This window comes from Balaenoptera borealis, assembly GCF_965194805.1.
Source record: "Balaenoptera borealis genome assembly, chromosome: 1".
Lineage (NCBI taxonomy): Eukaryota > Metazoa > Chordata > Mammalia > Artiodactyla > Balaenopteridae > Balaenoptera > Balaenoptera borealis.
In genome coordinates this window covers 55,257,442-55,270,492 of record NC_138860.1, presented here as the reverse complement: position 1 = coordinate 55,270,492, position 13,051 = coordinate 55,257,442, and the positions used below count along the sequence as shown (strand labels likewise).

At 44.5% G+C, this 13,051-nt stretch overlaps 1 protein-coding gene across 1 annotated transcript in view; it reads right to left on the bottom strand.

Moving 5' to 3' along the window:
* TNR (tenascin R) overlaps positions 1 to 13,051 on the bottom strand; it is a 425,185-nt gene that overhangs the window by 381,541 nt on the left and 30,593 nt on the right. The gene's annotated exons all lie outside the window — the stretch shown is intronic.

Here is a 13,051-nt window from a genome sequence, read left to right as displayed (position 1 = left end):
CTTCGTTTCTGTGAGGGCTTTCTCTAGTTGCGGCAAGTGGGGGCCACTCTTCATCGCGGTGCGCGGGCCTCTCACTATCGTGGCCTCTCTTGTTGCGGAGCACAGGCTCCAGACGCGCAGGCTCAGTAGTTGTGGCTCACGGGCCTAGTTGCTCCGTGGCATGTGGGATCTTCCCAGACCAGGCCTCGAACCCGTGTCCCCTGCATTAGCAGGCAGACTCTTAACAACTGCGCCACCAGGGAAACCCTGTATTTGTACTATTTTTAATACAAACATTATTTAGTACAAACATTATTCATTTTTACAATGCATTCCTCTATTATTTGTATAATTAAAATTTAGGGAAGGGGAAATAGGGAGTTATTGTTTAATGGGTATAGGGTTTCAGTTTGGGATGATGAAAATGTTCTACAGGTGGATAGACGTGATGGTTGCACAACAATGTGAGTGTACTTAATGTCACAGAGCTGTATGTTAAAAATTGTTAAAATAGTAAGTTGTATGTTATGCCTATTTTACCATAATAACAATTTTAATTTCATTTAAAAATTCTTTATACCATAACATGACACAACGGGACTACTCAAGTCAAGGATTAGTGTGTGCTAGAGTGCACAGAAGCTGAGCCTTTCAAGAACCCTGGAATTTGGGTGGGGGAGAGTTGGAGAGTGGCACAGAGGCTTCGAAAGGAGAGGCAATGGAATGGCCAGTCTTCCCAGAGAAGGAAAGTCTTGAAAAAAGATGAGAAACAAAATTAGACATTCAGTGGAAAGTCAAGCAGTGCCCAATTGATGGAACTTGGCCTTGATCTGCTGGGAAGGAGAGAACTAATTCCCCTAACTCCCTGTTTCCCTGTCTCTCGCCAGTCAAAAGCCCTCCAGAGATAAATTCACAGATGGGGAGGGGCGGGGAAAGTGGCACAGAAGGAAGAAAAGGGTCGTGAAAAGTAGGATCTCATAATGGCTTGTATTTTTGCTGCAACAACTCCGCTTTCAAAGAGCTTCCACACACCTGGAGGGAACTTGATTTCCTTCTGAGAATATGTCTTTCAAGTAGATTAAAAACTGTTTTCATGAGTTGTGGCTGTTTACATGCAAACCTGTCATTCAGATGATGTGTGCCTTGACAGACGCCCACGGAGGCTTATCAACAGCTCCCTTCTGTTTTGGGATAATTTCCTTCAGGTTCTTATGTAGTCTGTCTGGACAAAAGAGGAAGGTGAAGGAACCAGAGGGCATTTTATTTCTTCAACAAGGAGAAAACAAAAATACCGAGAGCTTAATGGGGGTGGGGCTGGAGCAAGAGTCCAGAGGGCAGGACGGTCTCAGAAGCTGGCCATCCAGTGCTGAGCTCGTCCAGTGCTTAAGACGGACAAGGTCCACCCTAGTCTACAGATTTAGCAATTTCTCACCGTCACTAACTCCCAAGTTTCTTGGTTTCTGCCACCCATTCCCCAGTCAAACCTAATACCAAAACCACACGCTAGGAGAGAGAAAGTCTATCTGGTGAAAGGCACATTGGCGTTGGGAAATTTGGGGAGGCACAGTATAGCCTTGAACTCAGCTACTGTAGATTCCCAAATTCTAGAACAAAGTTTAAAACATATTCTGAATTGAATTTATGTTTATTTGCCAAAATCTTTTTTAAAAGCAATTATTAAACAACTTTGTTGTAGCAGCTACATTGTTTTCTAGAATTCTTTACACTGAGGATTGATCTCAATTCTAGAAGGGTAAAGAGATGGCTTGTGAGCCTTTGGAAATGAAAAGTTGATCCACTCAAGCCAATATAAGACAAAAATAGATAACAAACCAATGTGTGTGTGTGTGTATGTGTATGTGTTTGAATGATTGGCAAGATTTTTAATAATGTTTCAAGGACAAAGTGGAAAAATGTGGTCAGGATATTAACATAGATAGGTTGGTTTGTAACTGGCCAAACAACATTGCCCCAAGATTATTCATTTAGTAAATATAGAAAGTCTTTATCTGTAAAATTAAAAAGTTGAATTATACATCCACTAAGGTCTTCTCCACCTCTTCAACCTCTGATTGTTTTACCTGGAGGAAGGTCTCAAGATTTGCCAAATTCTGTCCTAACTTGGGGTGAAAATGTAGGCGCATGCCTACAAAACCAGAGAGGACACAAAGGGAGGAGCACTTATGGCCTTAGAGGATAGAATCAGCATTTAAAATTACCCATTCCCTCTCCCAAGCCAATAACATCATAGTTTGAAGCTAATGAGATAAAATATAATCGTATAAAGTTCTGATTTTTAAAAATCCATTCTACAAGGTCAACATATTAGAGATCTATCTTGGTAGCAGTTCAGATAAGGAAACCGCAGGGATCTGGTTGACTTTAAATTCAGTATCAAACATCAGAATGGCATATTTCAGGCCTGGGTGCAAAGGAGGACTTGGTATGGGCTAAGTTATACAGTAAGTCCCCTATATATGAACGAGTTCTGTATTCGTAAGTCCAACAAAGTTAGCATAGGTATCCAAATAACACAATTGGCTGTATATTACTGTACTGTAATAAGTTAATAATACTTTTCACACAAATAATACTAAAAAATAAACAAACAAAAAAATAAAGAAAACATTTTTAATCTTACAGTATAGTACCTTGGAAAGTACAGTAGTACAGTACAACAGCTGGCATACAGGGGCTGGCATCGAGTGAACAGGCAAGAAGAGTTACTGACTGGAGGAGGGAGAGGAGGTGGGAGGTGGTAGAGCTGAAGGATTATCAGCAATAGGAGATGGAGGGCAAGCTGCAATTTCACTCACGCCTGACGTTGATGGAATGCACGTTCGCATCTTGGAAAGTTCGCAACTTGAAGGTTCATATGTAGGGGACTTACTGTATTTAAACTCTGGGGTCCAAATCAAAAGGCAGCATTGCCTACTCAATACTCTGCCCTGGATCTGGAGAACCATGTTCAGACATGTTAAAGGGTGTAGTAAGGACCAGAGGGCTCCTCTAGCTACCCCACCCCTGACCATCTTGCCATCATCCCACCGCACCTGGCTTAGCTCTTTTAAGTCATTACTGCACTGTGGATGTCAGTCCTCGCTTGAACATGTTAGCATGAGAACACACTGTTTCCTGGTGTACTAAGAAATTTCATCCTTACCCTGAATGGAGATCTCATTATCTATGACTCTCCCACCCATTGTTCCCTGACACCCTGGGATCACACAGGTCAATTTTAATCCCTCTTCTACATACACAGCACTTCAAATGAGTCAAGAGGATGGCTGGTCACCTCCAAGAAACCTTTCCAAGTAAAACTGGGAAGATTTTTTAAAGATTAATCCTCAAGGTCCTTTTCTTGGCTCTTTGCGCCTCAGGATTAGATGGCTGTCTCTTCCAGAGATGAAGGCTCTACTGCTATTCTTTCCTCCTTGAAGGGATCAGAAACAAACACATGTAGTGAGGAGCTCCTGCTGGCTTGGTCTCACTACTATTTCCCCCAGCCTGTCATCTAAGACCTAGAGATGCTCAAGAATTGGAGCAATGATCCCTAATTGTGACTTTTCAATACTTCAGTGTATTTCCAATTTACACAAAATTCATAGAACACTCTTATAGCTCACATTAATTTTTAAAATAAACGGATGCCCTAGAGCATTGTAGGAACACTCAAAATTCCAGGTTGCGATTCCAGACAAGTTGAAAATCACTGGCTCATTTAGCCATTTTTCTCCTACTTCCCAAATACTTTAGTTAGCTTACCTTTAAAAAACAATCCTCTGAATGCTACTGATTCTTATTCTGTATTTGACAGACATGCAGATTTTTTAAGTGCTGCTGCTGGTATTGCTATATATTTTCTTTTATCTGGTATTTACTTGAGTGTCTGCTATGTATGTGACACCTCGAAGTATATGGCAAACAAGAACCAAACCAAAAAACAGGGGATCAGCTTGTCCATACCACGGTATGGAACAAAATGCCTCATTTATGAAGAAACAATGATACAGGACAGTTTGCGTGACTTGCCTTCAGAGGGTGTCAGAATTAAAACCACTCCCCACAGGTTCACAGACCTGAAAAACACCACAAAGTCCTGCTGGGGTCTCTTCATTGATATTTTATGACCTCATTTTGAAACCCAATTTGTTCAAAGTAAATAAAATGTTGTTTGTGTAAGTAATTAATCAAGAACTACATGGAAGGTTTTTTAGGAAGCCAATAGCAAGCAGTCTCCTGAGGCACTCAGCAAACTCTCTCTTTCAGTAAATAATTACTTTAGTTAAAATTATTTACTAAATTAAGTCATTCCTTTTGTGATATCTCTAAGACTTCAAGTAATTGGTTGGGTTCACTTTAGTTTGGCGTTTTATAGAGGAGAAAAACACTGCTACATAATGAATTAACTGTGCAATTAACTATAAATTTAGCACTCCAGAAACACATTTTTAATGACTAAGAACAGGTACAAAGAGCCCTGAATCGTTTTTTGTTGACCTTTTTTTTAAACCTAGGTATAATTTTCCATCCTGTTTAATGCAGCAATGCTGGGAAAGTGTTAGCACAGCATAAGATTATTTTCCATTTACCAAGAGTCAGCAACATGGAAAACCCATTTCAAGCAGAGCTGTAGCCACAGGCCCCTGCCCTGGGCTCACAGTGGGAACTCGTTTGACCTCAAGGCAGGTCCACCTCCATCCTTTCGGCTCCCACCATAAGGACAGGGTCTTGTGACAGCAGCACTTTCCCTGTACCCTCCTGGGGTTAGGCAAGAAGAGTAATGATCTGCCGCCTAGGGCTTCCTCCCTCCAAATCACACTTCCCTGTTCTAATTATGAGGAGAGAAATAACCGAGAGTAAAACCTGGGCTAACTAACACATTTAATGAACTATTTTGTTGCGTCCTTAATTTTTAGGAATAAAATGCAAATCATTGGGTTTTAGGAGCAAGAAAGAAAACTGAATTCCCCTCGTTAAACATCGGTACCTTGCAAGGATAGCTGCTATCACGTTATGTTTTTGCCCACATTTCTGTGTTCGCAGCCTCAGAATAGGACTAGGAAGTGAGCATTGATCACGTGCCAGGCCCCATGCTGCAGGGTCTTTCAAGCATGTTATCTCACGCCGTCCTCACGACCACTCCATGATGTCTGTGTGGCAAGTGTCACCTCACCAATACTTTTCCAATACTATGTACCTTCTTTGTAACATGAGACCCCCTCCCTCACCTTCGCCCACACATATACTCTCTCCAAGGAGAAATCAAGAATTTCTTTTGGGCTTCCCTGGTGGCGCAGTGGTTGAGAATCTGCCTGCCAATGCAGGGCACACGGGTTCAAGTCCTGGTTTGGGAAGATCCCACATGCCGTGGAGCAACTAGGCCCGTGAGCCACAATTACTGAGCCTGCGCGTCTGGAGCCTGTGCTCTGCAACAAGAGAGGCCGCGACAGTGAGAGGCCCGTGCACCGCGATGAAGAGTGGCCCCTCCTTGCCGCAACTAGAGAAAGCCCTCGCACAGAAACGAAGACCCAACACAGCCAAAAATAAATAAACAGATAAATAAAAAATTAAAAACAAACAAACTAAAACTATTCCCTTTAAAAAAAAAAAAAAATCCACCTTTGCTTCAAAGAGAATGACCAGAGTCCACATGACCCTAAAACTCCAGAAAAATCTATCATTTATTAACTAGTTGGATTTCTGTAGTTAGTACAGTTTCTAAAGGCAGGAAAGTAAACACATTTGTTGGAGAAAGAAATAATTTTACCAGTAAGCATTGACAAATAAATGTACTTGGAGCTTCACCCTAAGTAAACACGACACCTATCAATCTATCTCCTATTGGTTCTGTTGCTCTGGAGAACAATGACTGATACACCCTCCCCTCTGCTGAAAGATGTGACCTCCACTTTCAGAGAGCTCAAGAGTTATCAGGTGACAGCAATGTCTCTGCAACTCACTCTAATGCAAAGTGAGGAAGAGACAGAGGTGGGTTGAGATGCTTTGAAGCCATAGTAAGGATTTAGCAGATTATTCTAAGGACAATGGGAAGCTATTGGTGTGTTTTAGTAGGAAAAAGTGGTATGACTAGGTTTGCATGGCTCAGAGATCTCAGTCTATATTAAAAATAAATAAATAACACGTCACTAGAGTGAATGGATTGTAGGATGTCAAGAGAAGGAAGATCAGGTAGGAGGTTACTGCAGTTGTCTAGGGAAGAGAAAGTGGTTGCCAGGACTCCAGTAGTGGCAGGAGAGACGAAGAAGTGGGTAGATTTCATAGATGTATAAGGCATGATTGGCAGGACTTGGTGAGTGAATGGAGACGGGAAGGGAAGGACATAGGATGACTTCACAGTTCCTGGCTGGACAGCCTTCCTTGAGCCATGGGGGTAGAAGGGGTGGAGATAGTGAGTTCAGTCCCGTACCTGCTGAGCATGAGGTCCCTGTGGGGTGTCCCAGGGAGCTGCTTAGGAAATGTCCATGGGTGAGGGGCAGATCACAGCTAGAGTTACCTATGTGGGAGTTGTGGCAATATGGCTGACGGCTGAAGTCATGGGAATGGCTGAGATCCCACTGGGAGAGTGTGCAGGGTGACAAACGAAGAGGTCTTAGTGCAGAGCCCTCCAGACAGCCCTCCTGAGACCCACCAGTTACCCAGCCCTCTAAATGATCATTTAGCTACAGCAGGTCCCTCACCCTGCCCCTATTTGCATTCCTCACTCCAAGTTCAGGCCCTAACCACTTCTTAGAGACCACGGCAATAGTCTGGTCTCAGACTCTCTCCCTTTTATTTACCTTTTTTTTTTTTTTTTTTGGCCATGGCACGAGGCATGCGGGATCTTGATTTTCCGACCAGGGATCGAACCTGTGCCCCCTGCAGTGGAAACACAGAGTCTTAACCACTGGACTGCCAGGGAAGTCCCCAGTTTACCTTTCTTATCATTGCCAAACTAGTTTTCTTAAAACTTTGACTTCTGTCATGTTACTTTTCTCCTCAAAAACTTCAATGCTTCCCCATTCCCTACCAAATAAGGTATAATCACTTCCTCCTGGGGCCCAGGCCTTCTGTAAGATGGCCTCAGACAACACAGACATAGCTTCACGGCTGTCCTTTATTTCTTCTGCTCTCCATCAAAGGTGATACACAGCATGTGACCTTGCATAAGTCATTTAACCTTCTCCTCCTCTTTTCCATCTCTTACTTCCTATGGGGGATGTCAAAGGGATTCACTGCCCTAAATAAAAGGACATGCCTCAGGGCTAAGAGACAGATGTCCACCTCTGACATTGGTTTCCCCCATGCTTCAAGATCTGTTGCTGTGACATCAACAGACAAATGAACTGTGGACTTGGTGGGGAGGTAATGGGGGCATGCTTCGGCCCTTGAGAGGGAAGTGTTTCGGTGGCCAGCCAACCATTTCAGACAAATGGAGCCTTAGCCCATTTGGAAGGAACTTTAGGAAAGAAAATTCTATTTGCATCTTTAATTGTACAAGTTACTTACAACCAGTGTATCAATATATTTATCTATAGTACTGTGAGCCAGCCCTGGAGGAGAAATGGAACTTGCAGTCTTAGAGAAATAGATGTAAACAAAGGTCCCAATGTGCACGAAAGAGAGCTCCTTGGAATAGAATACTGGTGCTGGAGGGCAGTCTGAATGGTAAAAGACTCATTAAACTAGATTTGTTGAGCATCTACTATGTGCTAGACACTATTCTATACACTGAATAAAACAGTGAACAAATTAGACAAAAATCAGTGCTCTCATGGAACTTACACTCTACAGGAAGGAGATAGGTTTTTTAAAATAATAAATAAGTAGATTGTATACTATGTTAGAAGGTGTTAAGTGCTGTGTAGGAAAGAGAACCAAGTAAGGCAGATTGAGAGTGATGGAGTAGGGGCTGCTATTTTATATAAGCCCACCAGAACAGGTGTCATAGAGAAGGTGTCATTTGAGCCAAGGACTTGAAAGAGATGACAGTGAGGCATGTGGACATCGGGGGAAAGAGTGTTTCATGCAGAGGGAGGAATGACCAGTGAAAAGCCCTAGACAGGAGCTTGCCTAACACATTGGAGAAACAGGAAGGAGGCCAGTTTGGCTAGAACAGAGTGACCAGGGGCCAGGCAGTAAGAGATGAAGTTAGGGGTGAAGGGTCAGATTGAGAAGTGTCTTGGAATGGCCCCACTGGAAGGTTTGGGGGCAGAGGAGTGATTCCAATTCTGCTGTGAAAACAGCCCTCTGGCTGCTGTGAAGAGAGTAAAGTATGAAGGGGTCGGGACTGGAGCGGGAGGGCTGGGGCGGAGGCCATTGCCACAATTCAGGCAGGAAGATGGTGGCTGAGACCAGAGTTTGAGCAGTAAAAGTGGTGAGAGGGGATGGATTCTGGATAGATTCTGAATGTACAGACAAGAGGATTTACAGATGGGTTGGATATGGAGGATAAAAGAAAGAGAGCCATCAAGGCTTTTGCTCTGAGCTACTGGCGGGAAAGATTTGTCATTTTCTGAGTTAGGAAAAGCTGAGGATAGGGCATGTATGGGGAGGTAGAGTATGAGGCGTTCAACTGTGAACTTAAATTTGTGATGTCCATTAGACACACACACACACACACACACACACACACACACACACACACGTCTAAATCTGGAGTTCGGGGGAAAAGTCAAAGCTGGAAATATATATTTAGCTCCAGATCGTAAAGACTTTCCTCCACAATAATAACAATGAAATACAGCTCCTCCTCCTCTCTCCATCACCACCATCTACTCCTCCCTCTACTGGTAATTTCCACGTGCCCAAACATGTGCTCACATCACTCACATCATCTCATTTACTTCTCACAATGGCCCCAGGGGGCAACCATGACAATCCCCGTTTTGCAGATGTGGAATCTTGGGCTTAGCAAACTTGCATATCTTGCCCAAGCTCACACAGCTGGAAAGAATTTTGCTCTGCAGGCAGTGAGGAGCCAATAAAAATTGAGAATAACATTGTGAGGTATTTATTTTGGATACATTGCTCAGAGGATAGCACAGAAGTCAAAAAGGGGTGAAATGAGACGAGTGAGGGGGCCATTACAATACTCCAAGAGTCCAAAAAAAGAGGTGATGTGGGAGTGAGGGTCTAAGAGTGACCAGGTAGCATAACAAGGGTGGGTAACCCACTGAATTGGGGTCATCAGGGAAAAATGAACGATGGCAGGGGGACTGGGGGAAGGGAGGTGCCACTTGCTTAGGGGGAGAACACAGTGGGATGGTTGGGACCTGGCAGGCTGATGCAAAAGGAGCATATCAGGAAGCAAGTGGATAATGCTGGGACAGGCTGGGATCAACCAAGGAAGGTCTTTCCTGTGAGGCTTTGGAACTTAACTTTGCAGACTAGAGAGCCACTGAGATTTGAGTCAGATAAATATGGTCACACATAAGACGGAAGCCCTATAGTCCTCTGTGCTTTGTGAGGGCAGGACCAGGGCCCCCGTGTGTAGTCCACTGTACAACCATCTGTACACAGCAGCTACTTAACACAAGACACCACCCTCTCAGCTCCACTCCCACCCCTGTTGGCCATTTATCGGGCATACTCGCAGAAGACTTTTTTCCAATGCAAGCACATTGTGCAATGAGGTTGAATACGCTGAATAAATCCAGTCAGTATTTCTATAGGATTTTTTTTTAAATCCAGCTTATAACAAGTAACAGCCCACTTACTTCTCCACAACTCATGACTCCCCACCACCCCATTGTCTGCCCTGACTGGGATAATGGGTGACTGTGTTCCAATACGCATGAGGCTAAAATGCTTCTCTTTGCCCAGCTTCAATCATTCTCAAAACCCAGATCCTAATCTCACTTCATTATCATTAAGCAGCCAAAGCAGCTACAGCAGTGAAGAGGGGGGAAAGGAACAGGCTGGGGAGAAGAGCAACATTTCTCCAAGAAACAAAAGAATCTCCTCCCTGATCAAGTGACCCAGCATGACAGGAGGAAGAGAGAGCTCCCGGAGCTGACTAAAATAAAATTGCCAGTTAGGCTTTCTTCTCATTAGTTTCTCTTTCATACTTCACATTACCTCAGTGAAAGGAAGATGAATTAAGAGTTAAATGCCCCAAAATAACTTAAGCAATCTTTAAATAAGACTTAAATGTGCTTTACGTTTCCACCAAAAACCCTCTTCCCGTTTCATGTGCCTCTCTTTTTTTTTTTTTTAATTTTTATTGGGGTATATGCTTTACAGTGTTGTGTTAGTTTCTGCTGTACAGTGAGTCAGCTATACGTATACATATATCCCCTCTTTTTGGATTTCCTTCCCATTTAGGTCACCATGGAGCACTGAGTAGAATTCCCTGTGCTATACAGTAGGTTCTCATTCGGTACCTATTTTATACATAGTAGTGTATATTTACGTATATATCAATTCCTATCTCCCAATTCATGCCACCCCCCTTTCCCCCATAACTTGGTGTCCATACGTTTGCTCTCTATGTCTGTGTCTCTATTTCTGCTTTGCAAATAAGTTCATCTTACCACAGCACTATTTACAATAGCCAGGACATGGAAGCAACCTAAATGTCCATCAACAGAGGAATGGATAAAGAAGATGTGGAACATATATACAGTGGAATATTACTCATCCATAAAACGGAATGAAATCGTGCCATTTGCAGAGATGTGGATGGACCTAGAGACTATCATACAGAGTGGGCCTCTCTTTCTCCCTCGCTCGTGGCCCTTTTCTCCCATCTTCTCTCCAGGTTCTGCTGTGTCCTCTGCTTGCATAGTTTCTTTTCTCCAATGGTTGGCTTGGTCCTCTCCTTGAGACTCCTCCCACCCTCTGGCCCCGGTCAGCCTCCAGGACCGTCTTTGTATCCAGTCCCTTTCCAGCCCCCAGGACTTGCCCTCAGCCCTTCGTCTGTGATCTTCCTTTCCCCCACAATCCCCCTCTCCCCAACCCATGCTCACCGGTGTCTGGCCTCAGGTGCCACCAGAAGCCAAATTTCTAGTGATAGAAAGCCTATGGTTGCCCCATGGAGGCAGATGATATAAATGAGGCAATTGCCTCAATTCATAATTAAAATAAGCCAAATGAAGCAGCAAAACAAGACAGATTCATGGTTTGGAGAGCTAAAGATGAACTCTTTGCAGAAGACCGCCCTTCTTCCCCTATTCTGCTGGCACTACGCCCCAGAAGCATATTGACTGGCTGATCAATTCTCAAATTCTAGGTAGATGGGCCAATGATAAATGATTACCTCACAGCCCCTCCTCAGCCACTGCAGGCCCAGCTAAGGCACCCTGAACAATCCCCTGTTTTGAAATACCTTGCCTGGATTGTTTATCTCACTCCCCTCCCGACTTTTGTTTCCAGCTACAGGGAGCTCCTAAGTAGAAAATCAATAGGCACTTTAATTACTGGCCCCCAATTCATCAGGGCCTCAACTGTAATTACTCGGCCTGAGCCAGAAGCCTCAGCAGCCAATAAACTGAGACAGCCAAGCGCTGGGTAATGCGCACAATGATGAGAGGCTGGAGTGTGACTCAGCCTGGGCGGAGCCTTCTGAAATCACCTGCCCACGTTCCTGCCACCTCCTTCCCAGGTCCCTTTCCTTGGTCGGCAATGGGGGGAGGCAGTCCCAAAAGGGCAGGTAGGGGGCAGAGCCAGTGGGGGGCATGGTTGGACACAAAGCCAACCGTTTTTCTCTCTCCCTGACTATTATTCAGTCAACTGTCTCTAAGACCTTGCTACTCAAAGTGTAGTCTGTGGACCAGTGTCTTCAACATCCTCTGAGAAAATGTTAGTGGTGTAGATGCTCAAGCCCCAACCCAGAGGTACTGAATCGGATGCTGTGCTTAGCAAGATGCCCACATTAAAAGATGGGAAGTATTGCTTTAAAATCACACTGGTGTGTGTTTGCTTGGCTAGGCTGATGGAGAGGTGAGACAGTGTTCTTGGTACCCGTTCCATGGCCCCTCAGGCTTCATGCTGCCCCCAAAGGCTTCCCCAAACTCTTTTTAGGTTATGAGGGGCCCATAGATGCTATAATGTTCTTTCTCCCTCCATGGTATATTCATTCTTTTCCTTCCACCTCCTCAGCTCTTCCAAAGTCAGGTAATCTGAGGGTCTGAGAGTTGATGGTCCCTCTGTTGACCTCCAGATGAAGCCTGATAGGCCATCTGCCTAGACTTGGGGTCCTGTTCCCTGGCCCCAAGCCCCTTAAGGCTGGCAAGCTCCAGATTACTGCCCTTCTCATCTCTGTTGCCGGAGTTCATCCATCCTCAAAGGACGGATCTCAGGGAAATCCTCAGGGTTCCTTCCAGGGACTATGTAGGATGATGCTGGGATAAGAAATGCTCTCACGGGATCCCCTTCCAACAGCCAGGGCTGATGGAATTTTCTCCCTCATGAAAACAGGAATTCATCCTTGGGATGGCTCAGAATAAAGGACTTCTTTGTGATGGGTGAATTCAAAACCTGTGTGGGTCTGGAGTTGATTCCTCCTTCAGGCTACTGGGGTTTAGAGGCCAAGGATAATGGCAAAGTGAGCTCAGCTGCTGAGCACAGAGCTATTGACTCAGCTGATCAATTTTCAAGTCGCAGGCAGCCAGGCCTATGAAAAATGACTCTGTTGCCCATCACCCCACCCCACACAGACATTGGCTAATGCAAATGGAACAGTTCTCTATTTAGGAATGGCTTCTAAGCTTCTCTCTGTCCTTCTGCCTCCCACACATAGGCATTCCCAGCTGATCTCTCTGCTCTTCTCTCTCTCTGTTTTCTCTCCAAGTTCGCTCACTCCTTCCATCTCAACCACCACTTTTACCGAGGGGAATTCTCAAGATTCCCTGTTTCCAGGTCTGGGCCCAAGCTTTCCACTCACATGGCTCTAGCTGGGCGTTCCTGTCTGATAGCCCAGAATTATTACCCTTAAACTTGAGATATCTAAAAGTAAAACCGTCCCCCTCGCATGTTCTGCCCACTGCAACCTCATTGTTTTCCATCCTATAACTCTCATTCTTGCGAATGGCACCCAGGCTCCAACCTCAGTCATTCTGACTTATACAAT